The following is a 25,261-nucleotide window of genomic DNA, read 5'->3' as shown; positions in this document are numbered from 1 at the left end:
ATTATTATTTATAACTAAATAAAAATAAAAAATTATTAACTATTAATAGATATTATATTATTTATAATATTTATTTATTATCTATTACTAATGATTAATTATTATTACTATCTTTTATTATTATTATAAAAATTACTATAAACTATTATTAATCCATAAAAATAAATCTAATTAATCCCTAAAATAGTCCCATTAATATTCAATTTAATAAAACAAAAAAATTGTTTACTATTATAATAATAATAACAATATGAGGGGGTGGAGGATATTTCGGGACTAGGATGGCGACTGCAGTGCGAGGCGGATACGGTTAGGGTTTCGGTCGTGAAACCCTTGTCTGCAGCTTACCGTGCCCGTTCCCTGCTCCTCTCCCGGTTACCTTACCTTCGCAACCGTCGTCGTTTCTCGACAGTCCACCAGCATCCGACGCTCTGCAGCTTTCCGTCTCCGCATCGCTCTGCCCCTGCCGTTTGATATCCTCCCTGCCGTTACGCCTCGCTGCCGCAACCCGTATCTTTCCCTGGTTACCTGTGTTTCGAGGTGCCCGCCGTTCCGAGGGGTTCGCTAGCTGGCAACATGGAGGACCTAGATGCTGTCGATTACACCGAAGATCCGCTGGAAGGCGTCTCCATCTGGCGTACGCCCTATTCCACCTCACAAGGTATGTTTCACCCGGATCCTTCGGTCAATTTGGTTGCTTACTCTGCCGGTGAATCCCCGCGACACCTTCCCGTTATTCTCCCGGATATTCCCCCCACCTGGCCGGCTTTGTCTACACCGCCTCACTCGCCGGCCACTCTGGGTTTTGTCGCTGGTTGCTTTAACCCTAACCCTAGTTCCTCCCAGTCCGCTGCGATTCAATGGCCCTACTCTGTCGCTCCGTCTTCTGCTCCCCCTCCTTCCCCCCTCCCTGCCGCCGGCTCACATTCGGGTTGTTTCACTGATATTCCTCCACTCTTTGATTCACTTCCCGCCGCTGGTTCCATCCCCCCTCCCCTTGCTCCCGCCACTAACCCTCTTCGCGGGTTTGATTCCTCCCCTGTATCGAACCCCCCCCAGCCTCATCCGTCGAGACCAGGCCCGGGTAAAAAGTACCATTGTTTCAGATCCAGGGAGGAGGACATTTTCCTCCGGCTCGAGGAGGACATCCAGTGGGGAGACATCATGGAATTTGCAGATAGGGTTCTTGTGGGTCGTATCAGAGGCAGAAATTACTCAGCTGCACATTTGAAAGCCTGGGCTACAGAAGTTTGGGGACAACACTTGGTTGACATCCCCTTCGTGCAAACCTTTGTGAGGGGATGGTTCGCATTACGGTTCGTTCGTGCCGATCACACAAATTGGGTTCTCTCCTATTTTTGGCACTTTGAACATGCCCTGGTTCTTCTTAAGCGCTGGACTCCCATGTTCGATCCAGCCACGGAACAGATCGGAATTGGCCCTGTTTGGATCAGACTTCCCGGCCTCCCCCTGCAATTTTGGTCTGAAGATATCTTCCGCAGAATTGGTAATGCTATCGGCGTCTACATGGATTATGACAAATCATATCTTCACACAGGTATGATGGCATATGCGCGGCTTCTCATTAATCTGGATACCAGGGGAGGGCTTCAAGAATACATCATAATTCAGTGGAGGGACTTTTCCAGGAAGCAGAGCATAGACTATGAAGGGATCCCTTACAGATGCCGCCGTTGCCATAAGGTTGGTCATCTCTATCGGGACTGCCCACTGCTGAGAAAAGGGTCGGCACAAGCACAGGAAGCTGCTCAGGATTGTCCCTCCCCTCCACCTGCCCAGCCACAGTCTGCGGTGCCCGCGGAGACTCCTGAACAGGCTGAAGCTGCTCGACCCATTCCAGTTGGATCACTAGCGGAGGATCCCACCCGTTCATCGCCTGCCCCCGTTCCAGATGACTCTGAACCGGCGAGCGACGATACACCGGGTATGTCAGTTGTCTCCTCTTCTATTATTTATTCTTCCATGCATGATCTGGTTGCCTCTGTCTCATTGCATCAGGATGTATCCTCTCCTTCTCTCGCATCTGCTTCATCATTGCTCTCCTCCCGGTTGCCCATCCCTCCCTCCACTCTTAACTGTCCCATCCCCTCCCCCTCTACTTGTGTTTCGCCGTGTCTGCCATCTATCCCCTCGCAGTCGATCGATCCGTTGCCGGTGCCCGCCTCCCTGGCTCCTCCCCGGTACTCTCTCCGCCCCCAAACTAGAGGGTATGGTTCTGACGCCATTGGTCTGGACCTCGACCCTTCGCCTTCTCATCAGAAGCTCTCGCGGGGGCGTCCTTCCCGTTTATCTAAAGCTAGACATGCTGTTGATGCTGAAGTCACTCTTGGACGACAACAGACCATCTTCAGGGCCCTTAGAGCATTGAAAAGCCCTGCCACTCATCCGTCATGAAGATTTTGTCCTTCAATTGTAGGGGGTTTGCTAGTACACCCAAAAAACTAGCCCTTCGGAGACTTCTCTCCCTCTCTCTATCGGACATTATCTTTCTGCAAGAAACCCTCTGTATTGCAGACTCCCTTATTCCAACCCTCGAGGCCTGGTTGCCCAACTAGACCTTTCACGCTATAGACGCTTCCGAGAGATCCGGTGGTTTGGCGATTGGTATCAACAACATAGCGCTGAGAATCATTAACACCTGGGGTGGCAGAGGTTTCATTGGCATCGATGCCTATGTACTGTCTATGGAATCGGAACTCAGGCTTATCAATGTATATGGCCCTTTCTCTGACAGGGCTGCCTATTGGCATTCTCTTTTGAACTCTGTACTCTTTCAACAGGATAACATTATCCTGGGAGGGGATTTGAACTTCACCATGGGATTCTGTGAATCATGGGGGCATGCAGCCGGGATTGATCCTTTCTCGGATACTATATCTACCCTTCTGGATGAACACCACTGGATTGACACCCCCATGACAAAATTACAACACACATGGTCAAACAACAGAAGTGGTGATCAGAGTCTTGCCAGGAGGCTTGATAGATTTCTTATTAAAGAGCCCCTCCATAACAGGATTGCTCGTATAAGGCAATGGGTGGGCTCTGGTGGCATATCCGACCACAGACCAATATATTTGGAATTCTCTGATATTCATAACAAAATTAAGAGCCCCTTCAAATTCAACTCCTCCTGGTTAAAAGACCCCTCCTACATTCAGATGGTCACCGATTACTGGCAGAGTCACCCTATCGATGAGGAGGAATATTTCACTGAGGGCTTCATCAGGAAATTATCGGAGCTCAAAAGGATCTCTAAGATTTGGGCACACCAAAAGAGACTCTGTGATGATCAATCCTTGAGGGAGGCTGAAGATATTATTGCTTCACATGAAGATGAGGATGGTGGCATCTTTCCCTCACAGGAAAGAAAAAACCTATACATGTCTCTTATAGAAAAGCAAACCCAGATCCTGAAGGACAGAGAGGAAAGCTGGAGGCTGCGTAGCCGAGCCATATGGCTCGCTGAAGGGGATGCCAACACTCGATTCTATCACAGATTCGCCAATGGGAGAAAAGCTATTAACACTATATGGGAACTAAAGGATGAACAGGATCATATGGTTACTTCTCAGAGGCACCTATCTAAGCTAGCAACTGATCACTTCAGGAACATTTATAAAGCTCCCCGTGAATCAAACATTCTTGAAATTATGAGAGTGGCTGAGAAATTCCCCAGATTCGTTGATCCGGAGGAACACGATGATCTCACTAAGGAGGTGACTATGGCCGAGCTGGAAGCAACCATCAAATGGTTCAAGAAGGATAAAAGTCCAGGCCCCGATGGTTGGACCATTGAATTCTACATTGCCTTCTTCGACATATTGGCAGACGATCTTTTGAAAATCATTGAACTTTGCAGACAATCTGGCAGGGTCTCCATGGCCATCAAATCCACCTTCATCGCCCTCATCCCCAAAGCTGATCACCCTGCATCTTTCAATGATTTCAGACCCATCTCTCTCTGCAATTGTCTCTACAAGATCATTGCAAAGATTATTGCCAATCGACTGAAGCCTATTTTATCTCGCCACATCTCATCTGAACAATTTGCCTTCCTTGACCATCGCCAGATTCATGAAGCCATAGCCACTGCTCAGGAACTCCTTCATACCCTTCATATTAAAAAGAAAAAAGGCATGATCCTCAAAGTCGACCTCTCAAAAGCCTTTGATAGAGTAAACTGGTTATACATCAGGTTACTCTTGACTCACCTCGGCTTTCCCTTTGCTTTCATCAAATGGGTCATGTGTTGTATTACTGAGGTTGCTTACAGCGTTCTTCTAAACGGGGAGGCCACTCCCTTCTTCACATCGGAAAGAGGGCTCAGACAGGGCTGCCCCCTCTCCCCTCTCCTATTCCTGCTGGTAATGGAAGGTCTGAGCAGACTTATCATATCAGCTAAAGACAGGCATCAACTCTCTGGTATCTGCATATCTGATAATTTTTTCCTTACGCACTTATTGTTTGTGGATGACATTCTTATATTCCTCAACGGAGGGCTGGGTGATATCACAACACTACATAATATCTTTCTACTATTTCAACTAGCTACTGGGATGATGATAAATGACAGTAAATCTACTATTACGACAGTTGGCTGCTCTCGCCATGAATCTACATATGCATCCCAGCGGTTCCCTTTCGCCTCATCCATGCTTACTGACGGCATCAAGTACTTGGGGTACAGGCTGAAACCTCTCGGCTACAAAATAGCAGATTGGACTTGGCTCCTTGCCAAGGTGGAGAAAAGACTCCATATCTGGTATCATAAATATCTCTCAAGAGCAGGTCGCCTTATACTTATCAAAGCTGTCATCGAAGCCACGCCTGTTTACTGGATGACACTGGCTTGGATTCCTTGAGGAGTCTTAAACAGATTACAGAGCATTTGCACCAGATTCTTATGGAATGGACAACAGCCTGGGAGAGTTTTTGCCTGGGTAAAATGGGACACCATTGCCAGGCATAAAAGATGGGGTGGATGGGGTATCAAGAGACTAGATCTGTTTGCTAAAGCCCTAGCTGCTAAACTTGGCTGGTAGCTCCTGACTACCGACAGCCTCTGGTCACGTGTAGCACAAGCAAAATATATCAGACCCTCCCATCTCATGGATTGGTTCCGACAGCAACACAACCCAGGACTCAATATCTCTAATATATGGAAGGCAGTTTTACTCTCCCTTCCGCTCCTAAGGGAAGGCATTACCTGGCGCATTAAGAGTGGACAGGATGTAAGGATTGGTATAGATCCCTGGGTAGGTTGCGGTAACCTGCACAGACTCTCAGATGGCCTTATCAGACACCTACACAACAGGGGCATAACTCATATTAATCATATCGGTGACAATGCAAACTCTGTCTTTCTACAACAGGCCTGGTACTCATCGGCATCCTTGGGCATCCCGGATCAGTGGCAGACAGAATGGAACAATTTTACTGAGGCCCTCACACAAGCTAATATCAGATTGTCAGAAGGACCTGATGAACTCATATGGGCCATTGCTAAACATGGACTTTATACTCCGAAAGAGGGATATCTAAAGTTAATGGAACCATATAAGCCACCGGACATCCTTCCACACTGGAATAAGATTTGGAAACTCCAGGCTGCACCTCGATGTCATTTACTCATGTGGAACATCATTTTTGACAAAATCCCCACTGGTAAAAACCTCTTGAAAAGATCCTTCCACGACCCATTCAGATGCCACCTCTGTTGTTGTGAAGAGGAGAGCACTGATCATCTATTCATCCATTGCACTGTCATTAGATCTCTCTGGCACAGTATATCAACTCAAATACCCGATCTCAAGGAATGGAATGGGACAAACATCAAGGATGCTTGGAGCAATTGGATCAGAGATCACTCTGGCAAGCTCATAAACTTACCCCTGCTTGTTTGTTGGGCTATTTGGATAGCCCAGAATCATATCATCTTTAATAACAGACCCCCTAACTGGCCAACCATCCTGAGCCATACTATTGCAGACTACAATCTCCTTCCTGTGACTGATAGAAATATACCTGCCTGCTCTATTACTCCTCTCACCATTGATAAGTCCAAGCCATGGGCCTTCTTTGATGGCTCTGCACAGGACACAGGATGTGGCGGGGGTGCTGTCTTATATTTGAATGAATCTCACTGCTTTAGGATCCAGATTAAACTTCCAAATGGCACCAATAATTTTTCTGAACTTAGCACAGCCAAACATATCATATATTTTGCAATACAAAATCATTGCAGACACCTCCAATTATTTGGTGACTCCCAGATTGTTTGCAATTGGATAAACTCTGCATCACATTGTTTTACTTACTCTTTGAGAAATATACTTGACGAAGCCAAAAGACTGATCACTTCATTTGAATCTTTTGACTGTCGTCATATCTACAGGGAACAGAATGCAGAAGCAGACCAACTGTCAAAAGAAGCAGCGCATAGCCATCTAGACCAATGGCTGATACAGGAAAAGATTGATGGAACATTCCATCAATATTATCACAGGCCTTATATAGATCTTAACAGGAATGGGTCACAGACCCATCCATAATAACAGACTTGGAAAATGGCATCCTTTTTTGACATACTTTTTGTACAGTTCATGATGACTATTACAGTGCTCTCTGCGTAGAGCAAGCTTTTGGTATTTAAATTTTGTATCTATAACAGTTAGACTCCCTGCGAGGAGATCCAGATCACTCAGGTATTTTTGTGAACTTTGACTGGCCAGCGGCCACATATGAATATGCGATATGCATCTGCAAAATGTAATTTCTTCCTTTTAATAGAAATTACGACTTTTTCCTTATGGGAAAAAAAATAATAATAACAATTTGTATTATAACATTAATTATTACTAATATTTTTATTATTTATAACCAAAAATGTTAATAATATAGTAGTGAATATTTATTATAATACTTATTAGTTATTAATATTATTTTTATAAACTATCATTAATTATAAACTATCATAAATTATTATTAGTATAAATTATTTTAAAATTATAAAAATTATTAATTACTTTGATTATAAATTATTATAAATTATTTATTTTATAAAATTATTAATTATTATAAATGAAATTTCACTTTTAATATTTATTATTAATATTAATTCACCAAAAAATGAAAATGATAAAAACTTAAATATTTGGATAAAATTAATTATTAATTATTAAACAGTCGACCTTCATTTTTCCTTAAAACAAAACAAGCTCACCTCATAACTATTTAAATCTCGCAACTGAGCTCTTCTACTATCAACATTCAAAATAGTCCTGATGATGGATCCCTGTTGGGATTTGAAACGTTGACGGAAAAATGGTTTTTACTGTGGGTTCTCCAATTTCTAAGTTACAAGATATTAACCACAGAGGTCTTAAATCCAAAAGGGACATCATATTGTGACAACAACTGAAGGTCAATATCACATTGAAGACTCCTTATATTTAAGCCATGAGGAGGAAGAAGAAGAAGAGCATGTTCCATCTCTCAAGAAGACAAAAAGAAAGCAACAACAAAGAGTGGATTGACAAGGCCATGTCATCTTGAAGTCCATGCCATTAGTGTCATGTCATGTCATGTCTTGGGTCATCATGTGCCACATCATTTTGTGGATTATGTAAATTCAATATTAGAGAAATGTAATGTAAAGTGGAAGTCCAAGAGTCATGGAGAAGTCAAACAGTCATGATGGTAGTCCAAGAGTCACAAGGAAGGTGTATGGTCACCTCATTTGTTATATATACATCCTCATTGTACAAGCAAGGGATTTTTCACCTTGGCTTCTCTACCAGGCATTTTGGAGGAGTGATTGACTGCTCTAATGCTCCACTATTAGGGCTAGTGGTGTTCATTGTCTCAATATTTCTTGGAACTTTTACTTAATTCAGAAGCTTGTTGAGCCAACACGCTTTCATGCATATGTCATAAATATTGTAATATTGTTCTTTGAATGTTTTTGATGCATGTTGTTTTCATCCGTACTAAGGAAATTGAACTATTTTGGTGGAAGTCAAAGAATCATGGAGAAGTCAATTAATAACGAGGGTGGTCCAAGAGTAACAAGGGAGGTGAATGGTCACCTCATTTGTTATATATATACCCTCATTGTACAAGCAAGGGACCTTTCACCTTGGCTCCTCCTATTAGGCATTGGAGAGGAAGATAGTTGTTTTGGAGGAGTGATTGACTGCTCTAATGCTCCACTATTAGGGTTAGTGGTGTTCATTGTCTCGATGTTTCTTGGAACTTTTACTTAATTCAGAAGCTCGTTGAGCCAACACACTTTCATGCATATGTCGTGAATATTGTAAGATTGTTCTTTGAATGTTTGTGATGTATGTTGTTTTCATCTGTTATGCAACCAATTCACAAAATAGAAGAAGAGATAGATCAACGACTTCAAAATTATCCTCTTCGAGGGGGAAACCTCCTTTACATTGCACAAATGAACAATTATTGGATGATACAAATGACAAGACCTCCTTTATATATAGGAGTCTAAGGGGTCATAGTATAAACAGAGTTGACATAACAATAATAATGTAAGGGCACAACAATAACAATATCGGGCTTTTATAGGGCACATGTAACAATATGGGGACTACATGGGCACAACAATACAATAAGGGGGTTGCACTAATAACAATAAGGAGCTACACTAGTAGCATAGGGACCTAACATTCCCCTCTCCTTTAAAAAGTGTTGTTCTCAATGCTTGAGTAGTTCTGGAAGCTTCTGTATTAAATTCTCACCCTCCCATGCAGAATCTCCAGTGGTTAAGTTCTTCCACTTGATAAGATACTCTTAAATTTGATCAATTTCGTAGCTGTCAGGTTCTTATTTCGTGACTACTTCAGGTTCTAATATGATTTTTCCTTCCTCGTCAAGTTCCAACAATATTGTTTGAAATGGGAGCTTGTCACCTATAACCTTGTTTAAGCATGAAACATGGAAAGCTGGGTGCACTGGGGAAGATGCAGGAAGCTCCAATTTATATGCCATAGTACCAATATTTTGCAACACCTTGCAAGGACCATAATACTTTGGTGATAATTTATCATCCTTCATAGCTTGCTTGGGGGACATTTGTTTGTATGGTTGTAGCCGTAAAAATACCCAGTCGCCTACATCAAAACTTATTTCATTGCGATGTTGATATGCCTGTTGTTTCATCTGATTCTGCGCCAAAGGGAGGTTATCCTTTAAAAGTTGGAGAGATTTATTTTTATGCACGATGTGATCTTTCACTATTTGAATCTTTTTCTTCTTTATATGTCCTTCTATATTGAAAGTGTGAGGAGTGGTAATTCCTGCCAATGCATTACAAGATATGGTCAAATTCATTTCTTCTTTCTTTGGGGTTGGTTCCTGGTGTATATCCTCTTCTTTTGATGTTTCTTGATCCCTTTCTGTCTTCTCAACACACTTATGACCTTTAGTGTATTTTCTATCACAAGTGTAACAAATCCCTTTTGCTCTTTTTTCTTCCAATTGTTGTGGTGTCAACCTTGTAGCTTGTGGGAGGCTAGGAGCAATAACACTTCCATCTTTATAGTTATGAGTGGTCAGCTTCCTTGTTGCCATAATTTTGCTTTCAATTTTTCTTGTCAACGTGATTTCCTTCTCCAATGAATCCGGTTCCCAAAGGCGAACCTCATGTTGGATGTTATCCTTTAAAGTCCCTATGAAGACTTCAATCCTATACTTCTCTTGAATATCATTTACCTTTATATTCAATTTTTGGAAGTCCTCATTGTGCTTTGTCGTTGAACCCTTTTGTTTGAGATTTATCAATTGGCTAAAGAAGGTGTTGCTCTTTGTATCCTCATGATATGTTATCGTTTCCTCCGTGAAAATTGAGAAGGTGACAAGTGGTTTATGGGAGCAAATCCCTATATACCATACAAATTGATTCGACTGGAAATATAAAGATGCAATACACATTTTTTGTGTGTTTTGCACGTCACGTAGATAAAAATATTGCTCCGTCTGTAGTATCCAAATTATTGGATCCTTGCCATCAAACTTCTTCATATCTACCTTTTCGTCGTTAGGAATTCTTTCTTGTAGCAACTTTGTCGAACCTTGCTTCAAACCTTCCATGTCTTTCTTCAAATATTCCATGTTTCCTTTTAATTTTGATTCTATACCATCGATCTTAGCTTCCATGCCATAGATAAAATCATTTATCCTAGCTTTGATTGCATTCTTCAAATCATCCATCCAATTTTGCTTACTAGGTGTTTCTATTTTCTTGATTTGAGTCATTCTTTTTCTTGCTTTTAGGAGCTCAATATTGAAATGATTGTAACTCTATAATTTCGAATCTCCAAGTTCTAAAATTTCATCCTATGGTATCCCTCTGAGTCCTCTTTCCAACCACACATTTTTTATCAAGATTGGATTCTCCAAGAAGGATTTATGCCAAATCTCCCACGATGGCCCAATTATAGACTAGTTTAGTAGAGCGAACTTTTACAAAGTGCCACGTGTCACTGTTTTGACCTTTAGCCCTAAAATGATACAAAACAAACTACAATCCATCCTCTTTCCGTCACTTTTTACTAAATTTCAATCTAAGGCTCAGAGAGAAATTTATGACGATTTTTCCAAGGTCACATGTTTGAGACAAAATTTGGGATCCTACAAAAACCCTAACTTCCTTGGATCATATCTCCAAACATATAGCGAGACAAGATCTGAAATTCATACACAAGGTTCAGTACGATTTCGGCTCAAATGGGCTTTATTTTCAGCTTTTGAATCTTCGTAGAAAAAAATTATAGTGAAAATTCCACAATGACCTGTTTGAAGCAACGAAACCCTAGAATCCAAAACTCTGATACCAAATGTTATGCAACCAACTCACAAAATAAAAGAAGAGATAGATCAACGACTTCAAAATTAGCCTCTTTGAGGGGGGAACCTCCTTTACATTACACAAATGAACAATTCTTGGATGATACAAATGACATGACCTCCTTTCTATATATAAGAGTCTAAGGGGTCACAATATAATCAGAGTCGACATAACAATAATAATGTAAGGGCACAACAATAACAATAGTGGGCTTCTATTGGGCACAACAATAAAAATATGGGGACTACATGGCCACAACAATACAATAAGGGGGTTGCACTAATAACAATAAGGGGTTACACTAGTAGTATACGGACCTAACGTTGACTGCCCGAATGCTCCACTATTGGGGCTAGTGGTGTTCATTGTCTCGATGTTTCTTGGAAATTTTACTTAATTCAAAAGCTTATTGAGCCAACACGCTTTCATGCATAAGTCGTGAATATTGTAAGACTTTTGTTTGAATGTTTATGATACATGTTGTTTTCATCTAGACTAAGGAAATTGAACTATTTAGGTGGCTTTGGTACTTATCTTGTTGAAGGTGTGTTGTATTTTCTTTAACAATCGTTGCTTCCTTGTGAACTATTTCGTTGGTTGATCAAATTCATTCATATGTATATGCTCATGTGCCTTTTCTATATTAGTACTATTACTTGTATTTAAAGGGCCCACTTTTCCCTTCCCTTTTGGTAGAAGGACCTCGATACATTCTGTAGTTGTACATTTCACAAGGCATACTCACTTGTTGATCCGAAATTACCTATGCATGACTCTCTTGTGTTGAACTTTGTAGCCAAGGCAAATCCATTAGAATATATGGCAGTTGGATCGATACTCTGGATAGGGCTCCTACTCCAAATGGTGTGAGGTCTAATTGGGACTTCACATCGGGGAGACCCCCTTGGTTGATGGATTTTCAGCGTCATCAACAATTGACTAACCAACATACTTGTTGTAAAGCAAAAGGTATAAAAAATACATGGAAAATACGTCCATTAAGATACCGACGATCATAAAAAAATTAAAACAACATCCACAAATAGGAGATGGGTTAAATGAATAGATTTAGACACCTTAACCACTTTGATATACCCATCTCTTTTGGCCAAGATAATCATCCTGCTTAAGCCCTCAATGATAACAATGAACAAGAGGGAAGATAGGGGACACTCGTATCTCAAGCCCCTAAAACAAGGAAAATAATTAGATGGTGTGTCATGGATAAGCACTAAAAAGTTAGTGGAAGTAATGCATCCCATAATCCAATTTGTCACCTTAATGTTAAGACCAATGTGAAGGAGGAGTCTAAGGAAGCTCCAATTCACCCTATCATAAGCTTTGACTAAGTCCATTTTAAGGATAAGAGCACTACGTTTTTTGATCTCGATGTAGCGCAAAGCCTCTTGTGCCATCCAATAACATCATGAATCAAATGACCTAGAAGAAAGCCAAATTGTTAAGGAGATAAAGTAGAATAAAGAACACATTTCAATATGTTTGATAATACCTTAGCAACGACGGCCTTGTAAATAAGGTTTCAAAGTGAAACTAGCTGGTAATCATTAAAGGTATGTGGCTTGGAGAATTTGGGGATAAGTGCTATAAACATGCCATTAATCACCCCAGACACCTTCCCTGTAATTCTAGCCTCCTCCACAACACGTAGGATATTAGTCCCAATCAAGTTGAAAAATGCAGGTAAAATTCAATAGTCTAGCCATCTGGACTAGGACCCTTGTCCTTGGTAAACAATTTGAGAATGTTTTTGATCTCTTCCAAAGAGACAAGTCCACCAATCTAGCAGAGTCTTTCTCCAAAAAGAACCGATGGAAATGCTAGATAACCTATAATTGTTTCTGAATCAAACTATCACTAGGATCCCTAAATATCCTTGAGAAATGTGCCTTGGCAAGCTTCTCCAAATCCTTACTAGGAACAATGTATATTTCCCTCATTATCCTAAATGTCCCAAATATAATTTTTGTTCCTTCGATGGTTGGTAAACATATGAAAAAATTGTGTATTCCCATCACCTTCCCTAATCCATATCGCATTAGTCTTTAAACGCCAATGCTCCTCCTCAGCTTTCAAAATGTGTGCTTTCCTTCCTACTAGGGCACACAACCAACTTTTAATAGCTTCTAGAAAATCATATATATATGATTTTCTGGAAGCTATTAAAAGTTATATGTGTGTGTGTGTGTGTGTGTGATTTTCTAGAAGCTAGAAGTTCTGTGTGTGTGTGTGTGTGTGTGATTTTCTAGAAGCTAGAAGTTCTGTGTGTGTGTGTGTGTGTGTGTGTGTGTGTGTATGTGTATGTGTGTGTGTGTATGTGTATGTGTGTGTTTGTATGTGTATGTGTATGTGTGTATATATGTGTGCGTGTGTGTGTGTGTGTGTGTGGGTGTAATGCAAGTATGATATTGTTCCCAATCAAGTCGAAAATGCAACGTAAAATTCAACAATTCAACCATCTGGACCATGACTCTTGTCCTTTGGCAAATTATTTGAGAATGTTTTTGACCTCTTCCAAAGAGACAAGTCCACCCAACCTAGCATATTCTTCCTCCAAAAAAGGCCAAGGGTAATGCTAGATAACCCGAAATATTGTCTGAATTGGACTATCACTAGGATCCCTGGATCCCTGAATAACCCTGAGAAATGTGTCCTGGCAATCTTCTCCTGGTCAATCTTCTCTGGATCTTGCTTGGAACAATGTGTATTTCCCTCATCATCCTAAATGTCCCAAATAGAATCTTTGTTCCTTCGATGGTTGGTAAACTTATGGAAAAAAATTGTATGTCCATGACCTTCCCTAATCCATATCGCCCTACTCTTTAAATTTCAACACTCTTCCTCATCTCAGAGAATGTCTGCTTTCCTTTTCGCCAGGGAACAAATCTGACTTTTAATAACTTCTAGAAAGCCAAATAGTGTGTAGACACACACACACACACTTAATTTTTATTTTTTTTGTTATTAATATTATTGTAAAATACTACATGTCAACTTCATATTATGTATTAAAGGTAGGCATCAATTTTTTTTTACTTATGGTTAACATTAAAAAAAACAAGTCTAATATGAAACATTGCTTCTTAGTACTATATATATATATATAACTTTTGCCATTAGTCACTTCAATTGCATTCCCTTTTGCATAAGATTCGGGTACTAAGAAGCAATGTTAACATTAAGAAAACAAGTCTAATATGAAACATTGCTTCTTAGTACTATATATATATATATATATATATATATATATATATATGGTATTTAAAACACTTTTAAAAATTTTGTTAACTCCAAATAAATAAAGCAGTGAATGGATTTTATTAAAGCTATAGAAATATAGAAATTTTATAGTCCTTAACATTTTAGTATGTGAGAGTTTTAACACATTTTGAAATTCTTTTGCAACTAGTAGACATTGGTGAAAATAAATGTAATTAGGAATTCCTTTACAACTTCTTGACATCATTGGTGAGAATAATTATAATTATTACAATATGGTATAAGAACACAAATCATTGCAATTATTATAATATGGCATAGGAAAAACATGAAGAGCGTGCATAAAACATTTAAGTAAATGAGTAATGTGACAATCATTTTTATTCAAAAAAATTAACTAGGTGAAAGAGTCAAGATTGTTAGGTTAATAGTGGTGGTTTGGAGTATCTACTATTGATGGTCCATGGTATTACATAATAAATATATTTTTAACTTGGGATTGTGCATTGTGTGCTACAAGAAATAATGTTGGTTGTGATGAAGCGACATGATGAGAGCACATAGTGCTAGTAGGTGTGAGGTGAAGTACATGTAAATGGGCACTCGTGTGTAAAGTGGTAAGTATCTGTAAAGTCTTGACAGAGACCTAGGTGATAGGGAGAGGAGCATGTGGATTTTCAATAATCAAGTTTAAAGGAGAGATTGTTAAATAAACTTGACTTTGTAAAAGAATCAATGTTGTTAGATCACAATGAAAGTTTCAGTCAATATTAATGACCCACAATTTTACATAGTTAAATCATTTAAAAAGATCTAAAATTAAATAGGGTATTTAACATATATGTACATGGTTCCATGTAAATGGAAAGAGCAACATTCAACAAACCTCACTACTACGGTGGTTGAGTCGTATAAAATGTATACGGAGTTGCTTTCAGAATTCTTCCATTGGGCACATCAACAGGGCACATAACAAAACAATGGATGAATTATCGAAAAAGGGACTACAGGACACAGAAGAAGGCATGCACATCATGATAAAAATAGGAGCAGAGGAGACAGAAGTAGAAATTCTAAAAGTGTCGGGATAGATCACTGAAGTGGGATAAAAAATGCAGAACCTCATAGCAAATATGTTTATATTATATTTCTGTCTCTTTTTTTAAAGTTTTGTATAAATTTTGTAACTAATTTTGTATAGAAATCATATAAGAAAAAAGTCCATTAGGTATGTGATCTTCAGAAATGTGAAGGATCTGATCCACTTTTCAGATTCTATGTAAAATGCAAAAATGGATGAAGTACCATAATGTTGTATCTTTTAGATTACTGCACAAATGAATGTTAGCATATCTATCAAGCTATGTATATCCCAAGTTTATGAGGACAATTTGTCCATCATAAGAATGTACTGTTTTATTCCATATTAATAAAGCAAACGGTTTTTTCCTGGCAAAAAAAAAAAAAACAAACAAACAAACATATATGTACATGGTACGGTTGAAGAGCCACCTGGAGTTGCAATAGGATTTTTTTTTTTTTTTTTGACAAATGCATTTAAAAATAGATAAAATTAGTCATTTCAATGTCTCAAAAAAAATATAAAATATATATATTTTTTATTATTAGATATTTGATGTAATATTTAAATATTTCAAAACTATTGTAAAACCATCGTAAATTTCTGTATTTGAAACATTTAATTAAAAGTTAATCTATTTTGACTAAAAACTAATTACAATACGTGCATATATAAAAATTCTCCATTATTTTTTATACTTTGAAATTATACATAACCCCCTCTTTATTATACATGTGCATACATATGGTATGTGTTAGTGACTCATCATACACATTTTCCATTGGCATTTAATTTTATCTATTTACTTAGTAGATAGCCTTTAATTTTTTATTTTTTTTTACAATAACAGCTAGATTTTATTTAAGATTCAGCAAAACAGCTGCCGAGGGCTTTAACAGGGCTACTATGTGTTTCCTTATTACAGATTTTGCTTTCGTTTTGATAGGAGGCAAGGAGAGTACATTTAGCTTATGATAAGTACGCTGAAGGAATTACACTGTGATTGCAGATAATGGATTGAATATGCGCTTGATCTGGTTTCAGAGTGGTGTCTTGAATTTGCGTTGCTTTTTCTTGCCGCGTCTTAGCTCTGCTTCCTAGCTTGCAGAGAGGAGACCCATCGCACTGGACTTCCATTGCCGGGTCATCCAATGGCTCATTGCTTGTTTTATTTTGGTTTGTTTGGTGGATTCTTACTTTGTGCTCAAGATTGCAAAGTGAGGTGTCAACATTGCCAGCATTGCTTGCCATTTCATCATAGAACGCAACAAAGGCCTTTTTGCTAACTAAACTAGCCTTGATGATGCCCTCGTGAACCCCCCAGCACCTACCCAACTGATTGCAGAGTGACGCAACAGTGAAATCCAACATAGAGCAGAGTCGAAAATGACGAAGATGTGTTCTGATTTTTTCCTTGTGGATGAGTCTGAGTCTCCTAACAGCTGCCAGCTAATTTTGGTCCAGTCCCGAAGCTCTAGGTGTTGGAGAGAAACCTGAACCAGTGGATTGCTCATAGGAACAGAGGCCCAGTCTTCTCCAGAATTATGGAATGCCGCAGTTCGATTCAATATCATTTACTGACAAAGATCTCCTGCTCCGGATAGAGCCTAGATTGGCTTCCAAGTACGCCTGTGAGTTTAACTTCCTCAGAATATGATAGAAGGAGATTTTGTGAAACTTGGGCAAAACTAACCTGATTTTTTTGAGTGTGGGAGCTAATTGTACCTGAGAATGGTTCTTGTGAGAGTTCATAGCCTAGATAATAAGTCTAGAGTCTCCAAAGACTGAGATGGAAAGGAAATTCCTCTTGATAGCTAGATTTAGCCCCTGCCACAGAGCAAGAGCCTCCACTTTTTTGTTTGTTTCATGCCCCAGACCCCAAGCAAAGCGTAGCTCGGTTGAGCCACTAGGACTCAAGATAACTCCACCGCCACCAGCCGCTCCTGGGTTACCTTTAGAGGCCCCATCAAAGAAAAGGCAGTGATCATCCAAAGCTGATCTCCATTTGATGAATTCTTGTTCTTCCAGACGAATTTCCCAATGAGAAGGGGCTTTAGCAGGAGGAATGGGTCTATTTTGATGGTTTGGAACTAGCTCTTTTAGCCATTGATCTTCCTCACTGTCCAGAATCATACCATTTCTTATGGCGGGTTTGGCTTCTAAGGCCTCACCCAACAGAGCTTTGATCTTAGTGATAATTCTGACCGGATTACAACTCTCCTCCCTAAAAATTCTGTTGTTCCTCTCCAGCCACAGTTTCCAGCATGTGAATTTGGGAATCCACATCCAGCCAGTCTTGAGAAGGTTTTTTTTGGAGAGACAGAACGGGGATAACTTGGCCCAGTTTCTTAGCAGGTCTGGAATATTTCTGGGAAGCTCTATTTTGTCAGGTCCTAACATCAGGACACCCCTCCAAACTTCTTGAGCAAAGGGGCACAATAACAATAGGTGATTAGCCGTTTCTTCATCCGAAACACAGAGAGGGCACTTGGAGGGTCCCTCCATACCTCGTCTTCTCAGGTTATCTCTAGTGAGGATACTTTCATGCGCCAAAGTCCAACAAAAGAAGTCAATTTTAGGGAGAGCAGGAAAATACCAAATAAATTTCCATTGAGTTGGCTCTAGGGAACGTTTGGGACAACCATCATACTTTTGTAACCTTTTGTTGTTGAGTATGAGCTTGAAAGAGAGCCCCACCCTCTTTTGTCCTTAGAAGAGGCTTTTAAGGGAGATTTTCCTTGGAGCAAATCCAATAATAAAGTGGCTTCACCATCCAGCCAATGAGGGACCTCCCCAGATTCCAACTGTCCCAAAGACTTCCTGCATCATCTGTCCAATTGGAGATGTCCCAAAGGGTTTTCAAATTGTTGGCTTGAAGCTAAACTCTGATATTTTCAAGTTCTGCCATCTGATTCAAGGGCTGATCTCCAAGGATCGAATCTTCCCAAATTCTTATTTTTTTCCCATTACCTGGGATCTAGTATAGCTTGTGACTGAAATGTTTCATAGCTGTGAGACAGAGTTTGAATACCAGTGATCCTTTGGTTATTCTTGGAGGCTGGTCCAAACACCTCAAGCGTTGCCCATGAAAATATTTTTTCCACAGAACTCTCTTGCTCCAACTAGGATTCCTAGAAACAATGTTCTAAAGGAGCTTGGAGCCCAGAGCAAGATTTTGGGCTGCCAAATCCCGCATTTGGAGACCTCCTTCCAAGAATGGCTTCTTAAGAGTGTCCCAGTTTACTAAATGGAGCCTTCTTTCATTATTTTTCCCTCCCTCCCACAGAAATCTTCTCAGGAGACCATCCACTTTACTAATAAAGGTTTTAGGGGCTAGTAGAATGGAATTATGATATAACGGTAGACTTATGAGAACAAATTTCATAAGGATTACCTTCCTAGCATTATTCAACCATGAGGCTCCCCAAGCTTGTATTCTGAGTTTTAGCTTGTCTAGCAGGGGCATCCAGTGAGCTACCTTAGGATTTGATTTGAAGATTGGGATCCCAAGATACTTAAATGACTCCCAGGTCAGGGTTCCTTCCATTTCTAACAGCCTTGCTATGTCTGTCAATTCCTTGATTGAGCAATTCCAGCCATAGATCGTGCTTTTTAGATAGTTGATCTTGCTGCCCGAAACCTCCCTATAAATGTCCAGCTCCTTCTTGAAGGTCCTAGTAGAATTTATGCTAGCTCCTCCAAGCAATAATGTATCATCAGCAAACTGGGCATGATTTATGTCTTTAACATTGTGAGCCATCCTAAGGCCTGGTAGAGTTTGGATCTGTTGACAATAGTCTAGCTGGAAGCTGAGCACCGAAGCTTGAATGGCGTAAAGAAGTGGGGACAAAGGGCAACCTTGTCTTAGCCCCCTCGAGGCCTGGAATAATTCCGTTGATCGACCATTAACCAAAGGCGCTATCCAAGGGGAGGCTATGCAGGCTTTCACCCAAGTTATGAGAGCTTTTGAGAAGCCAAATTTCTCCATCACAGAAAATAGGAAATCATGTCTCACCCTATCAAAGGCATTTGCCAAATCTAACTTAATCACCATACCTTTCTCTTTTCGATGACAACTTGAGTGAATTGCTTCTTGCACCAGCACAATATTGTCAAGAATATTTCTCCCTTTGATGAATCCTCCTTGGTTTTCAGGGATGATGACCGGCATAATTTTCTTAAGACGGTTGGCTATTATTTTTGTAACCAGCTTATAACTTGTATCACACAAAGAGATGGCCAGAATCTGTTGAAGTTAGTGGCACCTTTATCTTTCAGAATCAAGGCAAGGAAGGCCGAGTTGGTACTGCCTCCAATCTTGGTACATGTCTGAGATTTCCCGACCATTCTCAGAAGATCTTTTTTAATTGTAGGCCAACAAGTCAGGTAGAACCTTGCTATGAACCCATCAGGGCCCGGAGCTTTATCCAGTTCCATGCAATCCAATGCTTTTTTAATCTCATTCATACTGATCGGAGCAGTCAGCATAATATTGTCAGAATCTTGAACACAATGAGGAATTAGATCAATTGGGTAGGCTTGAGAATCGATAGGAGGGTCTTCTGGGGCCGAGTAAAGATCTTTGAAGAAGGAGTGGGCTGCTCGCTTTATGCCTTCAAAATATTTAACCACAGTGTTTTGGTAGTGAATTTCATTTACTGTTTTGAAGTGCTTGCGTGCTTCAGCTTGCTTATGGAAGTAGCTTGTAATTTTGTCTCCGGCCTGTAACCAAAGATTTTTGGAATTCTGTCTCCATAACTCTTTTTCCTCCCTACTTGCTCTGTGGAAATCTTTTTGCAGCTCTACTTCTTTTTGAAGAAGGATTTGAGTTACATTGGAATTCTCCATTGTTAATTGATGGACTGCTAAACTGTCATGCATCTCCTTTCTTTTGGTGGTGGGCGTTTTCAACCTTTTAGCCCACTCCTTGAGCTCTCTTTTAAGCCCCCTCAATTTTTCTTCCCACACAAAGAAAGGGGATCCTTGAACTTGCCGGTTCCAGGCCTCGGAGACCACCTCCTGGAAACCTTCTTGATGAATCCACAGAGAACTGAATCTAAAGGGAATGGGGCCAATATTTCCATCCAAGGAGAGCTCAAGCAGAATGGGTTTATGGTCAGAGGTGTAGTTCGGCAGGATTTTAGAGATGGCCATTAGACCACAAGTCAAGAAGGAGGATTGGACTAGAAATCTGTCAAGGTGAGCAGCAATGTGGTCGGGGTCTATCCTTTTGTTGGACCAGGTGAATTTCCCAGATGTGGGCTTGATATCCTCCAATTCCCAACCTAATATGAGGTCTTCAACCCATTCTCTAGTTGGGTCCCTGACCAGCGAGCCCCACTTTTTCTCTTCCGCAGCTAGCATAACATTCACATCACCTGCAATAATAATATTTTCTGGATTGTGCAAGAAAATATAGGACTGGAGCGAGTCCCAACAATTTTTTTTCTCAGATGGTGAGACCGGAGCATATAGATTGAACATACTTACTTGATGGCCAGATTCTTTGTGGAGGAGCTTAGTGAATAGCCAATGGGGGCAACATTCTTCGTAAATCAAATCATATTCGAAGCTGTCCCAAAAGGAGGCAATCCCTCCAGAGGCGCCTCTAGCACTGACTGCTCTCCCTTGGCCTTTATGCCATAATGCTTTGCTTGCTTGGAGGAGTAGAAGGTCCTCCAGCTTTGTCTCCTGGATGAGAAGGATTTCAGGCGAGTACATCCTCACAATGTCTTTTAGAGCTTCTTCTTTCAACCTGCTACCTAACCCTCTGCAATTCCAGGAGACGTATTTCATTATTTACTGGCTTGGGAGGTTGTGGCTCCTTTTGGAGCCTGACCATGCTTGCGCCTAGATCTGGTATTCATCATTCCTTTGAGAGTTTTCTGAGAGCCTTGGAGTACATCCAGATAAGTTTTTTCCTCTCTCTGTTTCTTCTTGGACTTTCGACCCCTGGCCGACTTGATAGGAGTGACTTGCGAGCTGTCTGATTCGGAGTCTCCATCTTCTGAATCTCCCTCAGAATCAGATCCCAGACTAATGTGCTCCTCATTTTCTTCTTTATCCCCTTGATCATCCTCTGATGGAGGAAGATTTGATTTTGCCTCGGCTTCTTTCACTTTCTTCGATGGGTCTTATGGTTCCTCTTGGATATCAATGGCATCCGCCTTTTCCCCAGAGTAAGAACCTTCTTTTGGAACTTCTTTGGCTTTTGGTTTAGGCTGGGGCTTCAGCAATGGCCTTGAATTTTTCTTCTCAGTTGGTTTCGGGATTGCCTTGCCCTTTTTGATCTCTTTCCATCCTTCTTCGTCCACTTTGTCCCCTGTTGGAGCCTTTGGGAAATTTTTTTGGAAGTGTCCATGTTCGTGACAGGTTCTGCATTTGAAAGGCAATTGCTCGTAATCCAATTTTTGATAGTGATGCCATTCTCCGACTATAAGTTTTACCGCTTCAGGCAGTCCAGCTTCCAGATCGACTTCCACACAGATTCTTGCACAGGTATATTGGCCCTTGTTATCTGCTTTGTCAATGAAACAGCCTAGACCATTTCCAATCTTCTGCAAGGTGTGATAGCTCCAGCAATGGATCGGAAGATTGGGGAGCCAGACCCAGACTAGGACCTCTTTAGGGGCATCGACTGAGGGATCGAAGTCGGGGGTCCATTTATTAAGATACAGACCCTGATTTCCCATGAAATACAGACTGTTTCTGAATACTAGATCTCGATCTTCTTTGGAGGTGAACTCGAAAATGAAATACCCTCTTCCGACAGCATAGCAGATCACATTGTTTTTCAGCTGAGGTCTCCAGTTGCGTTGGATCTAGTCATCTATTGTTTTTGTAGAGGGCCAGCGTCCCATAAATTATCCTACGAACCTTCTGTCAGCCAGGGCTAGGGCGATTTTTATCGATTGATCTTCTGGTAGGACGATCTCAAGAATTTCCTCCAATTTTTTGATAAATTTCGGGACTTCTGGAGTCAAATGTTTCTTCCCTTTCTGCGTTAGCAATCTTCGGAATTCTTCCTCTAATGAGATTGGCGAGGTGGGAGAAGGCTCTCCACCCCTAGGCGCACTCATGGCGGCGGTTGTGGCTCCTCTGCTATCGCAAAACCTAGTAGACACAGTCGCTGTGCACGACTGATTTTCATATTTTAGAAAAATATCGATATATACATTAGCATTGTTACAACATATTGTTGATTGAATTATATTATTCTTTAATTTTGATTTTTAGCAATTACAATTAACTGAATTATTTTGAAATAGATAAATATCACGTCGGTTTGAACTTTTATTCTGTAATGAATATAAACGAGTCAAAATAAAAGAGAATATTGTGTTTTTTGTAAGTTAACAATAGATATTTATATTACTACAACATTATCAAAATACAAAATAACAACTAGTCTGCTAGACTGGAAACCATACCAGCTACAAAGGTAGACTGTTTTAATACAACCTTTATCCAATCTAGCCATCAATTTCTTCTGTCTATTGATCAGAACAAAAAACTTCCTATTACTAGGTCTTTTAGGATGACGACTTCCATTACTAGACCTACAATTTGTTGAAAATTCAATAGGGCAGTAAGTATGCTAATTCTCTTTTCTTGATAATTGTTTGTGTTACTTTTTCCTTTATTAGCTTTGTTTCTTATTATTATAGTGTGAAATACATCAAAAAACTACCAAAACAACAAGAACATTCACACAATATATAGGCTGCAAGCAAGGGCCAAAAACCCTCCTCTTGAGGGGAAAACCCTTAAATCTCTTATCTTCTTATAGATAGTTCATTTGATGAATATTGTGACCTAGTGACTCAGACAAATACCCTCCAATATCAAGATCAACTCGACCTCCTACTGTAGAGCTGGAATTCTATCTTTCGACAACTGTTGATGCTCCTCTTAGAGACTTCGATCTCCTTCGTATAGCCTTCTCTTTCCTTCACTTGCCTCTTCTTGATACTTAGGGCTAGTGAGACACCCTAAGTGACCTTTGCTTGCATTCTCTTCTCTTTTTCTTCCCAGATCGAACTAGAGATAGTCCTAGCACATAAACCCTAACTTTGTCTTTCACAAGAGAGAGAGAACTAACCCAAACACTTTGACTTCTTTGACTTCCTCTTCGTACCTTCTTCTTCACATAGAATGAGGTGAGTGGGTGTGTCTAATGGAGGACAAGTTCCTCTCTATATATAGGCTCATTTCAAGGGTAGACGTGGCTCTTCGTGTAGGCCAACTTGGTCTTGGAGGTATTTCGACACTTTAAAGACAAAATAATTTTTTCTTTACAAGATAAAATGTGCCCATAGGGTCTTCAATATATGACAATGACTCTTAAACCTAAGACTAACCGTAGAAGCACTCAATGGGTGCTTGATCTATAAAATAAAAAGAACTCGAGCATGAAACCCATGCTCCAATAATAATAATAATTTATTTTCATTTTATTATTTATAAGAGTACATTTCATACTTATGAAGATCGAACCTAGTTACACATTTTTCAACGCTCCCTCTTAACTAGGGAGGTATTCATAAGAGGTACATGGTCATTCTCAATCTAAAGAGATCTCATAAAAAGAGTCGGATTGGTAACCCATCTGTCTAGCATCATATCAACCAACATTGTTACATAACAAGGCCTTGACTAACAACTCTATCCACATGATCAGAGCACAATGTTGGCGAGACCAATGATTCATAGACACCATAATCATTGTCTCTCAAGGTACATACTCCACCCGAGTGTTCACCGAGTATGACCTTCCTTTGGACTATTCTTATCTTGGATATCTAGTCCTCAAAGAATATTGATCCATGACTACTCTTGTCTTGAATTCCCTACCACATTCTCAAAGAGTATCTAATGCCAGATGGTTACCCTATCCTCCATTCTTTCTTCCAAAATGAAGACAAGAATGTAGTGTCTATCTCTCCCTCTCAATAAGGTAGGATACATCAACCAAACCAAGCTTGTCTCTCAAATATACAAGCTTCTTGTTTGGAAGTGACTTTGTCATATGTCAGCTACCCCCTTATCAGTGGAGATATATTGTAGCTGCAACACACCATTTTGTACTAGCTCTCGAATATAGTGATACTTGTTGTTTATATGCTTTGTATTTCCATGAAACACTGGATCTTCAGTCAAACGTATACAATTGGTGTTATCACTAAGTATCATTGTAGGGTTCATTAGTCCTTCAAACAGGTTGGATAGCATCTTCCTTAACCACATTGCTTTGTTGTTTACCTCACAGGCTACAACATATTCAACCTCAACACTACTCAAAGAGATTGTGTCTTGCTTTCTGCTCATCCATGAAACCATGGAGGATCCCAAATTGAAACATCCTCCTATAGTGCTCCTTCCATGTTTGTCACTTCCTCCCCAGTCAGAATTCGTATATCCAATTAGTTGGACATCATTCCTTCTATTATACTTCAGATAATAGTGGATGGTTCCTCGCAGATATTTTAGAATATGTTTTGTTGCTACCCAATGATCATGCTTCGTCTCCACTTGGAATTGAATGAGAACATTTACTGTAAAGCATATGTTTGGTTGAGTGTTCACCAAATACATCAATGAGCTAATAAGTTGCCTATACTTGGATGGATCCACGGGGCTAGATTCAGAACTCCTTAGTCTCTTCAAGTTTGTGATCTTTGGAGTTGTCATAGGTTTTCAATCCATCATGTCAAACCTTTTCAGTATCTCAATCACGTACTTTCCTTGACTAAAATAAACTTCATTAGGTCCTTGCTAGACTTCTACTCCCAAATAGTAATGCATCAGTCCAAGATCCTTCATGTTAAATTCTACTGCTAGTTGCTTCTTACATTCTTCAATTCGACCTTCTACACTTGCCAAGAGAAGATCATCTACATACAGAAGAATGATTACAGGTTCACCATCTACAATCTTAATGTAAAGGTTTGAATCAACAAAGCTTTTTGTGAAGCCTATTCTTTGTAGTTATGCATCCATTCTAGCATACCATGCCCCTGGTGCTTGCTTGAGGCCATATAATGCTTTCTTTG

Source organism: Pinus tabuliformis, chromosome 9 (genome assembly GCF_031772625.1).
Source record: "Pinus tabuliformis cultivar Carrire ecotype Pingquan chromosome 9, CPIR1, whole genome shotgun sequence".
Taxonomy (NCBI): domain Eukaryota; kingdom Viridiplantae; phylum Streptophyta; class Pinopsida; order Pinales; family Pinaceae; genus Pinus; species Pinus tabuliformis.
This window is presented reverse-complemented; position numbering follows the sequence as displayed.